Source organism: Taudactylus pleione, unplaced genomic scaffold (genome assembly GCF_031769625.1).
Source record: "Taudactylus pleione unplaced genomic scaffold, aTauple2 ptg000667l, whole genome shotgun sequence".
Lineage (NCBI taxonomy): Eukaryota > Metazoa > Chordata > Amphibia > Anura > Myobatrachidae > Taudactylus > Taudactylus pleione.
In genome coordinates this window covers 2,561,307-2,574,963 of record NW_028285069.1, presented here as the reverse complement: position 1 = coordinate 2,574,963, position 13,657 = coordinate 2,561,307, and the positions used below count along the sequence as shown (strand labels likewise).

At 46.8% G+C, this 13,657-nt stretch overlaps 1 long non-coding RNA gene across 1 annotated transcript in view; it reads left to right on the top strand.

Moving 5' to 3' along the window:
* The first annotated feature begins 2,825 nt into the window (after positions 1 to 2,825).
* Positions 2,826 to 13,657, top strand: part of LOC148478271 (uncharacterized) — a 59,207-nt gene continuing 48,375 nt past the window's right edge. The window contains exon 1 of the long non-coding RNA XR_015872417.1: positions 2,826 to 3,000. This is a non-coding gene — a long non-coding RNA (uncharacterized LOC148478271). The remainder of the gene's footprint in view (positions 3,001 to 13,657) is intronic.

Here is a 13,657-nt window from a genome sequence, read left to right as displayed (position 1 = left end):
TTCTATTTTTACCAAGCTCTATTTTAGCGGTGCATACAACTTGATTTGAATACAGGCCATGGATGAGTTGAAGACGTCCTTAATACCAGGAACTGGCACGACGAGTACCTAATCATGCCCTTCGGTCTCACTAACGACCCGGCCGTATTTCAACACTTTGTAAATTAAATATTTTGAGACCTTCTAACTGGATGACATTCTAATATTTTCTCAAGATCTGGAGAGTCATCATTCACAAGTGAAGGAAGTTCTCCTCAGGCTGCCGTCCAACCAATTATACTGTTAACTTGAGAAATGTGTCCTCGAGGTTCCCTCCATCGCGTTCCTCACTTATATTATCTTGGGAACTGGTCTACAAATGGATCCAAAGAAGTTACGAGCCATCCTCGATTGGTCAGTTCCTACAACTTTTCAGTGGTTCCTTGGCTTCGCAAACTATTATCACAAATTCATCAATGTTTTTTTCACCTTGGTTGCACCCATCTCAGCTCTCACTTGCAAGGGTGCAGATCCTACCAATTGGACCATAGAAGCTACCTCTGCCTTTCACCTCCTAAAACATCTCCTCTCCCATTCTGAAACAACCGGAAATGGCTCGTCCCTTCATCCTTGAGGATGACGCTTCTACGGAAGGTGTTGGAGCAGTGCTTTCTCAGCGATTCGACGATGATAAAATTCATCCTTGTGGCTTTTATTCTTGAAGATTTCTCCCAGCAGAAAGGAACTATTCTATAGGAGTTCAAGAATTACTCGCCATCAAGCTTGCCCTAGAAGAGTGGCAATATCAGTTAGAGGGAGCCCAGTATCCAATAACTATCTACAAGGATCACAAAAATCTACTCTACTTAAAAACCACTCAGTCCCCGAATCCGAGGAAAGCTAGATGGGCAATGTTCTTCTCCAGGTTCAACTTTAAACTCACCTACTGTCCATGCTCGCAAAATGGAAAAGCCGATGCTCTCTCTCGCTCTGTAATACTGATCTGGATCCAGCTAATTCTCAAAAATTGTTATAGTGGGCTCATGCCTCTTGTTTTTCCGGCCTTACCGGGGTAGAGAAGACTCTCAAATTACTTCAACTATCATACTGGTGGCAGCACAGCATCACCGAGAGTGCTGGGCTCACCCCCTGAGTGATGTAAATGGGGGCATGCCACGAGGCCAGACCCCTTTGCCTGTGCAAACCCCTTTTCGGCTGTGCAAACCTCCGACACGTGGACGTTCCGACTGACATTACAAATGTTGGGAGGTATGCCAGAGAGCCTCCTGGATCCACCCACTTCTCCAGAGAATTGGAAAGTCTGGAGACTTGAGGAATAATTGCCGACTTTGGCAAGTCTGAATCCGGCACAGGAGGAGGTAGGTGGGAGAATGGAGGCGGAACAGTGCTTTGCACGTCATTACGGCCCAGCCCTTTTGATGGTTTGCTGTATTTACAACTTTGGCCCGTATTCAATTAGAAGCGAAAAGCCGAGATCCGCAAAAAAGTATCGCCGATTGCAACTTTTTGCCAGGCTGAAACTTATCTCCGTATTTAATTCCATCCGCTTTCTGCGTACGTGGACACGCAATGCAATGTAATAGGCGAAAAAGATTTGCCTCTGAATAGGAGAAAAGTGCAACATTTTTATTTAGGGGTGAAAAGGTGGGGAATCAACTCAGAACCCTTGGAACAGGCCCCCAAAGGATAACTGCGTCAAAAAATCCCTAAAAAAAAAGTAAGGAACACCCCTAAAAAGTAGTTTGAATTTGGGGGTGAAAAAGTACAAAGTGGGGGTACAAACATAAAAAGTAGCGAAATAGACTTTTTGGGGGTCTTCAAGTATGGGGGAGGTGTTTTTTAGATTGCAGGTGTTTGCCGAAGGTGCGTTTTTTAAAGTTTTTTATAACTTCTCTTTGGCAACTTTTAAATATGCTTGCAGCCATTTTAAAGTACCTCAAATTTGCCAGGACTACTTATTTCTCCAAAAAATCCAGCTTTATGCCATTCTTCACCACTTGTGCAAAGACGCTAATTAGAGGCTATTGTACCAACTTAAGTACCCTAAACAGTTTCATTAGGGCTAATCGGGCACTACTTCATTGATCCCCAATGTTTCTGCATCTTTTTGGGGGCTTCAGGCTGATTTCCCCGATTCTGAAACCACTTTTCGCCTGTTCTGACTTTGCGTGTTTCCGTTCTCGCGTCTTTTGGAATTGAATAGGGCGAATCGCGGGTACGCACGTGATAAGTTTTCGCGACTAAAGTACGCGATGAAGGCGAAAAGTCTGGAAGGCGAAACTTTATTGCGGGTGCGAAACTAATTGAATACGGGCCTTTGTGTGGATGGAATGGGGCCCCGTGATGCCGTGTGCATACACGCTGCATCTATTCACTGGAGAAACGGACTGGGGGCACTGGGCAAGCCTCCAGCGTGACAAAAATGGGGTGTGGCTCGTGGGTACGGCTTTTCTATTGAGAACACATCGCGCCCCCTTCATATTTTTCGGGCACTCGCAAAAGTACACCATGGGGTGTCGAAAAAAATATTTGCTTACCAAAAAAATTGGTCTCGGGCCAGCCCTGCATACATAGAAGCTTGCAGATAGGAGATATGAAGTACATGAGATTAATGATGGTTTTAAATTCAGCACCATGATTAGTACACTCATCCCGTGAACATCTCTGGTCTACATTACTGTGTATCACTGGCACTGAGGTCTGTCTCACTCCACCCAGCACTGAGCTGGTTAAAGCCAGCAGCAGGGCGGAGTGGGCGGGGCTTAGCCGCTAATGGCGCCACGTCAGCCCTCACCACTCTATCTAATAAAGTTTTTACGCTTTGACTATAGCGCAGGGTGCTGCTGGGAGTTGTAGTCTCCCCGGCGGTCCTGCTCATGGACTGCTTGTTGGGACCAGGCAGAGCGCAGGAGGGGAGAGAGAGCGGATCAGCGGCAGCGCGCTGTAGCGGCGGAAGCCGGGGAAGTCGCAGCGCTTGTTCTCTGATTTAGCGCATTGGCGGTAAGGGTCCGGGGATCGATGCGTCCCGGGGTATGAGACAGCGGCAGAAGTTGTGGGCAGGCTGCTCTGTGCTGTGCATGAGGGGGGAATTAGGGTCACTAGGTTGGGGGTTTAGGCTGAGGGTCACACAACTTGCTCAGTGATTGGTCACTAAATGTTTTAGACATTATCTATGATTTGGGCAGTCTTCAGTGTCTCATGTAGTTATAGGAAAGTTATCTTATCCCACAGTTCTCCCCCCTCTGTGCGCCAATGCCCCCTTTTTGCCCTAGTGCAACTTCTCTGATGCCAACCCCAGCCTCTTTGATGCTCCACTCTGCCCCACCTGTCTACCACCTACCCTACCTACCTCTCTGCCTCCTACCCTACTTCTCCCAAACCTCTACCTACCCCACTCATTGCTCTATGCCCCACCCCACTCCTCAGATACCTACCCACCTCTCTGCCTCCTACCCACCCTGCTTCTCCCAAATCTCTGATCCCTATCCCACTCTCTCTGATACTTACCTCACTCATTGCCCCCTGCCCCACACCACTCCCCAGATACCTACCCACCTCTCTACCTCCTATCCTGCTTCTGCTTAACCTATACTTCAGATCCCTACCCCACTCAATGCTCCCTGCCCCACCGGTCTTTCGCCTACCCCACCCTCTGTGATACCTACCCCACTCACTGCCCCCTGCCCCACCAGTCTACCACTGCCCCCCCTCCTCAGATACCAATCTGCCTTTCTGCCACCTACCTCACCCCTGTGCCACCTACCCCTCACGCCTCTGCTCACCCCTTCATTGCTTGCAGTGTGGTCTGTGATGACAATAGTTATGACTGCCATAAACCGGTGAGTCCTGGGGTGACTTTACCATGTATCGCCCACATCTGAACCATCTCCTCCTATCCACTACTCCCCAGCCCACACACACACACTCGCACACACTCCTCTTTCTATACAAATAGTCATTATTTTATGCTATTATGTAAAAAATCTCTATAAATTCATCTGTTGGCTTCTAACTTATAATAGCATTGTCCGCTCTTATATTCCCTAATTCTAGGGATTTGCAGCATAGATGTAGATGTGTATTAAAGTTGCAGTTATTTTTGTCCATTTGAAATGTTGGAAGGTATGTTTTTATCCCTACAGTGAATCAGTCTCCTGTTTGCAGCCTGTATTGCTATAGGGCTTAGTCATTTCATTGTTATATTGTCACATTTTCTCTTGTGCAAAACATATGTTATAAATACCATAAGCAGCTCGCTGAGTAATGTGGCATGGGTTGTGTAATAATGCAGATGGCTGATTATAAGTCCAGGGAACTGTATTTTAGTGTGGGATACTTGTGTGTTTCAGGGTAACCACTGGTTGTGGTGAAGCCTTGTCAGCCTCTGCTGTTGCTGGGACTTGTAGTCACACTACAGCTGGTAGACCACAAGTGCTTAAATCGGGTTCATTGCATAATGACCCCTACCTAGCCAGACCGTTTCTATGTATCTTTATGAGACCAATATCTAAAGCTATACATGAATGAAGCTGGAACAATGCCGGCTGCTGATTATGTCATGTTTTAATTGCTAGTCCTCAGCGTGTTACTTCCAGCATGTAGATTTAATTAGATTACTTGTCTATAACCTCATGATATAGCTACAGTCTGTATGTAGACTGTGTAAGCGTTCTTCTTTAAGCAGCAGTACATTGTTTAATATATACTGACTGCACGAGTAGCAAAGGTCCTTTGGTGTGTACTTGTCAAAGCTTCATGCATAATTGCTTAACATTCTTGATGTGTAGTTTATTAGTGGATAGAGGTGACATCCTTCATTGTATTCATTCTTTAGGATTTTTTTTTTCTTTTCCCGTGGCGGATAACCACCGCTGCAGTTGGAATTGTTACCATCACTGGTGTGTACAAACCACTTTAAACTTGTACTCCTCAGCAAAATACTAGACAGACCTACAGCGTGGCGATTGACTCCCTGATCCATGTAACTGACACACAATGCTATTTAAAGCGGGTAGGCAGGTACTAACAAATTCTATGCTATATTTATAAAGTAGCGATAACCACTTTTTCATGCAATTGTAGGAATCAGTGATTTCTCATGCAGTGCCTTTAATTGCAAAGTTGATCTGCAAAGTTGAACTGCTTACCGCAGTTTTGAAGCGAACATAATGGCGTTACGCTTACCTTTTATGCTGCCTTGCGAAGACCTCATGTGATGTACTGCAGTGAATAGAGGAAAAAGATTTTACTGCATGGGTTCTGGCCTAGGCATTTCCCAGTTGAGTGTTTTTAAGTTTTTCCAACTAAGGGGTCTATTTACTAAGCAGCACAGACGGTGTAATGGTTAGCGTTACTGCCTCACAGTACTGAGGTCATGGGTTCGATTCCCACTATGGCCCTAACTGCGTGGAGTTTGTATATTCTCCCTGTGCTTGCGTGGGTTTCCTCCGGGTACTCCAGTTTCCTCCCACACTCCAAAAATATACTGGTAGGTTAATTGGCTCCCCACAAAAAATGACCATAGTGTGTATGTCTGTGAGCATGTGGTAGGGAATATAGATAGTAAGCTCCACTGGGGCAGGGACTGATGTGAATGGTCATATATTCTCTGTAAAGCGCTGCGGAATATGTGTGCGCTATATAAATAACTGGTAATAATAATAAGCAGTGTTAGGAGACAAAGTGAAAAGTGATAAGGTGCCAGCCAATCAGCTCCCAACTGTAATTTTTCAAACACAGCCTGGGAGATGGCAGTTAGGAGCTGATTGGCTGGTACCTTATCACTTTTCACTCTGTCTCCTAAGTCTTACGCTCATTAGTAGTGGTTGGGTACGAGATGTCGGCGGTCATGACACTGTTAGGATACCGACACATTTTGGTCAGTATCCTAACCCTCCCCCTCCTAGTGCCTATACCTAACCCTCCCCCCTAACCCCAGTACTTACCGTTGAGATGCCAGCGACGGGATTGTGACAGGTGTCGGAATTCCAGCGCCAGCATTCTAACTGCCGGCCTCCCGACTGTCGGTAATTTGACCGGATCCCATTAGGGGAATAGCGTGTCACAGAAAGGGGTCAATGAATTACAGGGGTAACTGGCTTTGCACTTATGGTCCATATTGACAGTCATAGCTACATTCTGGCGCTAGTACATAAATAGACCCCCTCAGTGTGTACCAATCATAGAAGAATAATTGGGCGTGAGTGTAGGGTGACCTGGTAATATCAGGAAGATCAGGGACTGTCTGCTGCTGTGGATCTCGGACACACTATATTGTTATGGACGTATTAAGTAAGCAGAAGTCTACAGCAACTTCTCTGAGCCAAGTCCCTAGTGTTCTGCTGGCTGCTTCTCCATCTCGCCCCTCCTGTAGACGTTTGCTGTATTTCGCATTGTAGATTATCATCTTCTTTGTAACACACTGTACTCCATTGACGTACACAGCACTGTGCTCTGGTCATGTCCGTTTTTTAAGTTGTTTCTTTTCAGTATCCTGTTCAGGTGTAACTTCTGTAGCTCTAATTCCGCGTCCCAGCAAAGTCTGTCCGTGTTCTGCTCCGGTCAGTGTACGTATCTTCCCAGGGGCTTCATGTACCTCTGGTATGTTGATGATATATTTACAATTTATTATTATTATTATCCTTTATTTATATGGCACCACAAGGGTTCCGCAGCGCCTCACAAAGTACATTTATGAGTTTGCTCATTTGTTAAACAGCGACTTACAGTACAAGACAATACAGAATAAGAACATAGTTTATAAACATTGCTGCAGCGATCATAACACTCAAAAAAGCAGGGCGTCAGCTACCAAGTGCCCTTGTGGAGAGTTTAGAGTATATGATCGTATGAGTGAGGGATGGAAAAGCACATAAGGGAAGAGTGCCCTGCTCGTGAGAGCTTACATTCTATAGGGGGGGAGACAGACAGGGGTGACACAGATAGGGTAGGCAGTGAGGAAGAAGCATGCAAGCAGCAGGTTAGGATGAGAGCTGGAAGGATTTGAAGTTGTGGATCTTGAGACCCCGTTTGAGGATTTGTGGAGAGTCGGAGAGGGAATTTATACCACCTATCTCACATAATGAAACTTTCCCAACTCTTTTTGCCGTTTCTTCCCGGTGACCTATCGCCGTTTATGTTTTCAATGCTCCAAAACGCGTCAGTTTTCGGTCCTTCTAATGCGTCTGTTCCACCCACACTTTCTGTCACTTCTAAAGCTGGGTACACACTAGGGGAAATTTTGACCGATTTGCCGATTTCTGCCGGATCGGAACTACAATAGCCAAATGTGTACACACTATTGCGCGCTACGGTCATCTGTCATCCTCATGCAGGCCTATCTGAAGATCTGACTGAGGACCCCATGCATTTGGATGCGTCAGGGGAACAACACATCGTGCAGTCGTTTACCAGACCGTGTGGTGTGTATGGCCTGCACAATATGTCGTTCCGTCGCATCCATCGTCAGCCGGGCACACAGGTCGTCTAATGTGTACCCAGCTTAACAAATATGTTGCTGTCTGAATAACTCCATTGCTTTTGTGTCAGATTTGTGTACACACTTTATTTTATTCAACCCGTACTGGGCGGCATCTAGCGAGTTTTAGCAAACAGGATCGCCAGAGCGAACATACGTACCTTTGTGCATCTCTTAGCCGGATGTATCTTGTCTGTTTCTCTGTTTGTGAAATGGGCATTTTTGGGTTTACACGTAGAAAATGAGTCTTGTGTAATAGGCGTGCTGCCAGAGTTACTACATAGTCTGAGGCGCGTGTGTGCGCTGAGGGGGAGGCGTGTGTGCGCTGAGGGGGAGGCGTGTGTGCGCTGAGGGGGATACATATTTCACACTGATCTCTTGCACCCAGTAAGTGTAAGCTCCAATAATGGTGATGACGGCTTCTCTTGCAGACTGTGGGCCTGATTCGGTGTTTGATGCAGAGCAGATGTTTGCAGAGCCTCCCCTGTCATACTCATAAGATTTGATTTAAAAACTGATAAGAATAATACAAAGTAGATATTTATAACTTATAAACATTTTCTTTGTTTATTGTAATCCATTTTTATAGTCAAAACTCACCAGCTTTGTGGAGGACAAGAGATGAGGCAGAAACAACTTAGCCTCGCTCCTGTATAGTCAGATACTGCTCGCAAAGCTGGGGGCGAGGCCACACCATGGGCAGCAAGCTGCACGGAAGAGAGCTCATAGAGGCATGCCTCTGAGCATTGGGGGTGTGGGGGGGGGGGGGGCTAGACTTGAGCACTGATGGACACCTTGGATGTGTCATATGACCAGGAAGTGCACTGCAGTGTTTAGAGATCAGAGCTTAGTCAGCAGAAGCAAGAAAAGACACAGTGATGCAGGTAGGAGAATCAATGGACACTGAAGCTTAGTGTAGTGAGGGGAGAGTTTCAGTGAGTAGGGGGTGAGACAGGCTCCTAGCACTCAGACCCATCTCCATGTGTGCCCAACCAGCCATTCATCTCACGACACTGATCAGCCTGGGTGCATGCACAAAGGCGCTGTGCGTATGAAACAGCTGGCATCAGAACTGGCGGGGCTGGATGGTGACTGGGAGGTGGCCTAAAGGCAACCCCCCCCCCCACCCCCCAAAAAAAATCTCATGGGTGCTTTATGGGGGTGTCCCAGGCGACATTAGGTTAGCAAAGCTGCGAGCGCCTCAGAAGCAGGCCCGCAGTCACTTGGAAATTCCTCTGACAGATTATCCACCATTTCTCACCAAGAATTCTGCGACTCCTGTAGGTCACTCCTTTATCACTTACCACCTGAACTGTTGTAGTATTCTCCCTGGTAACCTTCCACCCATTCGCCCATCTCCCCTCCAGTCAATACAAATGGCTTCTGACACACCTGAGATGTTTGAAATAATAGCACCTAATATATCTTGAATTTCTAGAATACTCCACTGTCTCCAGGCTAAGTATATATTCAAAGAATTACATTTTTAAAATATGAATCCGGGAGGTGCTGTCAGGCCGACCAAGTACACACAGCGTACAAAGGAGAAGTTGTGAGCTTTGGTGACGCACAAGCGAGATGTCTAGAACATAACTAATATTAGAATGGGTTGGGTACTATATCCTGGTGGTCAGAATACCAGTGTTCACTTTTAGGTCCAGCGCCGGACCTAGAGGAAGGGCACTCCAGTGCGTGCCCAAAAAGGGGTGTGGTCATGAGAAAAGGGTGCATGTCTTTAAGACGCGCTCCCTTTTCATCACTGTTGGGGGCCTGCCCAGCACTTACGGACATGCCGGGCTGCCCCCATGCTCTCCCTTCTCTGTGAATAGATGCCAGGCGAATGCGTCCGGCATCTATTCACCGGTGGTGATCACTACGATATCCTTACTTCTGTATGGACCGTTTATGTGCAACTGTGTATCTGCTCCTTTATCTCTACTGCCAACTGATTCATTGTGTTTTTTTTTTTTTTCTGTTAATATTTATCTTTTGTAGTTTAAGACCTGCCTGCCTGCTCCTCCTTTCTGTCATTCCCTACACGGCTTCCTCCTGCCCTCTGACGTAAAATACAAACACCGTAGGCCCGACTGTGTGCTCCCACGGGGCGCGTGCAATGTCGTACGATTGGCCGTGCTGCATGGCTATTCACGCGATATCTCATGCGGTGTATATTAAAGGACGGGACGACACATCGTCTTGTCATTCATGAAATCTTCTTAATGTGTACCGGCAATCTTGCAAAGGTAAATCGCCCTGACCATAGGCAAGATTGCTGATCAATACCAGGGTGTACTCGGCCTTAGATATCTTTTTTTTTTTTTTTCTCTTTGGGAACCTTTGTGTTATCAGAACAAGGAACAGTTTGGAGGTCAGATGGGTTTCAAACGCAGTCCTTAAGGCACCCCAACAGTTCAGGTTTTAGAAATATCCAGCACTGGTGGTTAAATCAAATTGAATGAGGTACTAATTAAGTCACCTGTGGTCAACATGGATATCCTTAAAACCTGGACTGTTATGGGTATATTTACTAAAGTGAGAGTGTTTAGAAATAGAGAGGTTGACTATAGCAACCAATCAGATTCTAGCTATTATCTTCTAGAAGGTGCTAGTCACATGCTAAGTAGAATCTGATTGGTTGCTATGGGCAACATCTCCATTTCTGAAAACCCTCACTTTAGTAAATATACCCCTTAGAGGGTGCCTTGAGGACCGAGTTTGGGAACCTCTGTGATAAAATAATCACATATACGCTTACAAATCCTTTCCAGACTCGAGGAATCATATTCTTTCTGTTACTCCCATATTATTTATTTATTTATTTTACTTTCAAAGAGTCTCTAAAAAATCATCCACAGATCTGAGCTTCCTGTTCCTGTAGTCGCCCAACTTCAGCTTTCGGTCTCAAGATTTTATCCCGTGGTCTCCTGTCTATACGGATGTCTGCCTAGTGCGCATACGCAGAAGTTGGAAAGAGCACGTCGGGCGGATCAGGCTTACACTAGGCGACTAAGGGCCTGATTCAGAGCCGCTCGTAAGCGGCCGCTCGTTCGTTCCGAGCGATGTTTGCACAACTGCGTATGCGTACGGATCGTTATACGCATGTGCGAACCAGTCAGTGCGCCCGAAAATCGTTTGTTCGCTAAATAGCGAATGCCTGCTAATATGAGTGACAGGAGGAGGCGTATGTGGGTGGTAACAGGGGAAGGTGCTTGAAAACGGGGAGTGGAGATCCGAACGCAGGCGTGCTTAAAGGTCAAAACGGGCGTTTTATGGGTGTGCATAATTAATACAGCAGCATCATTGACCACGTCACTGGGTTATTTTATAGCCAGAACTGCTCGCAAGATTGCGGTAGGAAAAACCAACCACAAGAATAGCGAGCAGTTCATACGCTGGTCGATGTACTCGATTAATCTAATAAATAGCGGACATGACGTAGGATGCGAGCGGCCAGGGGGCGTAGTTTTCCAAAAAACGACCGCATGTTTGGTTCGCTCATTCAGACCTAGAGGCGTGAACAGACCGCACAGAGCGAACGGTTCATTTGAATAGCCACCCCTTTTTTCTGAACGAGCGAGCGCAAATAGCGTCCAGCTCTGAATGAGGTCCTAAGATCGCTCCTACAAACGGGTTGATCTGTTTGTTGATGGACCACGCTGTCCGTGAAATGGGCGTTTCGGGTTAACTGGGCGGCGACCATGCGATCGCAAGGAACAGCTACTTGGCCTAGGAGTGAAGTGGGCGGGTAATTCAAATCCCATGCGTGATCGCAGCGTTCAGACGGAGATAGGACGGATGTCTGACGCATCTTTACCACCTGGCAAGAGGCTGGCGCAAGTCCAGATACTAAAGATGGCGACTGCGTCTGCAGATGGAGGCCAAGTGGGCGGGACAGGCTGCACACTCCAGCGGATCCTTACCAGCATATGAAAGTACTTACAATGCCATGGCCATACAGAAAAGGGCTGCTTATCATTCAATAGGGCCCAATGTCCATTGCTTTTTGTTTTTGTATTTTAATTATTTCTCTTAATCGGCAGAGTTTTCCCTACATTTATTTCTTGATTTATTTGACACCGAGCACTTGGAACACCAGAGAGCCCCTTGCACCATGCATTGTTTTATGTTGACGACTCTGCACCCAGCCAATAGCAGTAACGTGTCCGAACTTTTCATACATTCGATGAAGGCTGAGGTGACGATACTTGCAGAATAGAACAGAGCTTTACTCATGTTGCCTAAAGAGAATAAAAGCTGTGGTATGTACACATCAGCAGTTGTGGATATTACATAATAAAAGCATATTATACCAGCCCTTAGCTACGCCTCATGTACCAGTCATGAGCCCCTGTACATTTTACCAGCTGTAAGCTCGTACATGTTATATATTCCAGTATGCTGTACGTGTAATCTACCAGCCATATCCCAAAATTATGATACTAGCCTGTACCAGAGGTCACATCCGCACTGTTCACCCACATCTTATATACAGTACAACTCGTAGTACACTAACGCCATGACCCTGAAACAAGAGCCAGTCGTCTGCCCACAGGCTCTCAGCCTATGCCACGCGTACAGTACCAACCATGTTCCCATATACATGCCAGCCTGTGCCCTACACACATGCCAGCCATGTGCAATAGACCCAATATGTCATTTTTTGCTCACCATATACTAACTCCGTGTTCCCAAACCATAAGCACCAATAGTACATTAGGGAATATTCTATCCAGTCTCCTCTAATCTATCAGCCAAAGCCGCACTTACCGAGGGACCTGAGGTTTTGGCGATTGTTTACGTGTAGCTTTAGACGTTGTGTAGTACTATTATGGTATCCCGTGCATGGGGGATGTAAACACTGGATATAAGTTACACATGTTCCCCAGCTGATGCACTTGTGATTGGACAACCTGTTACATGTGTCGGGGTGGGGGTTCCATTATGGAAATGAGAAAATATAAAAGTCGCCAGTCACCATAGTCCATTTACCTGTTATTGCGCTGGCCAGGATATGTCACGTCCTCTACACAGGTGACTTAGAACAGTTAAGAATATGTTTTGGACGAGTGTTCCCGCAAGACCGGGAGCAGGGCGCTGAGGTGCGGGCAGGCTTTTCTGCCAGTGCTCCCGAAAAGGGGGCATGGCCGACCGAGAAGGGGCTGTGTCCTTGTGACACGTCCCCAATTCGTCACTCTTAGGGGTGTGCCCAGCACTTACGGAGGTGCTGGGTTTCGCCCAAGCTCTCCCCTCAAGGTGAATAGATGCCATGCGCACGCCACCTATTCACCCGGCGGGCGATCAGAAATGGCAGCTTTTCCCATCCACGGGACACTGCGGCCCGCGGGTGGGGACGGTACAGGGCAGGCTGCTTTAGCTTGCGCCACTATAAGGGCAGGGCATATTTTGCTACTTTAAAATCGCACCTCGCTTAAACAGCCTAAAGGGAACACTAAAGAACGATGTTGGAATAATTGTGTGATGAGATTTTGGGGTCAATTCAGTTACTAGCGATGTGACGGTCTGGAAGGACAGATTGCGTCCATCCACGTTGCAAATTTTGCCTCCCACGCGATAGAAGAGCGCAGGAATACCTGCAGGGGTATTGTAACTGGATGATACAGTATGTGCGCAGCCAAGCATCGCAGCATGTTGCCAGTATTTGAATCTCTCCCTTTGTGTTTGTCCCTGAAGCCTATGAGCCGGGTTGGATGCATAAAAGTAAATTGTATGGGCACCACTGAGATGGTGTGGGACCGTCTGGCCTGTGTGCAGGTCACAGTCAGGGTAGAGTTTCCCCTTGCTAGATTGAACACAAACAGAAGTCCGCATAAAATTAAGGGCAGTACAGGATCACATAACCAGTAGTTCCCAGCAGGGTTGGACTGGCCCACATGGGTACAGGGGAAATCCCCAGAGTGCACCACTGCCTGAGGGCCCCTTCTCTCCTCTAGTGGTCATGGTGGCTGATGCTCATTCCCCTCCGAACACCTTTGTAGTAACGGGAATTTTGCCTCTAGGATGAAAATTGCAAGGCATTCTGGGACGCACAATTGATGTTGACATCAGACTTGGCCTTTCACCTCTCTTATGCTCACCTTACACTGGATGATTGATCACACGATTTGGGCTGTTTTTACAGGTTGGACAGCCCAATCTTATGAAAATAGTTGTATTTTGAGT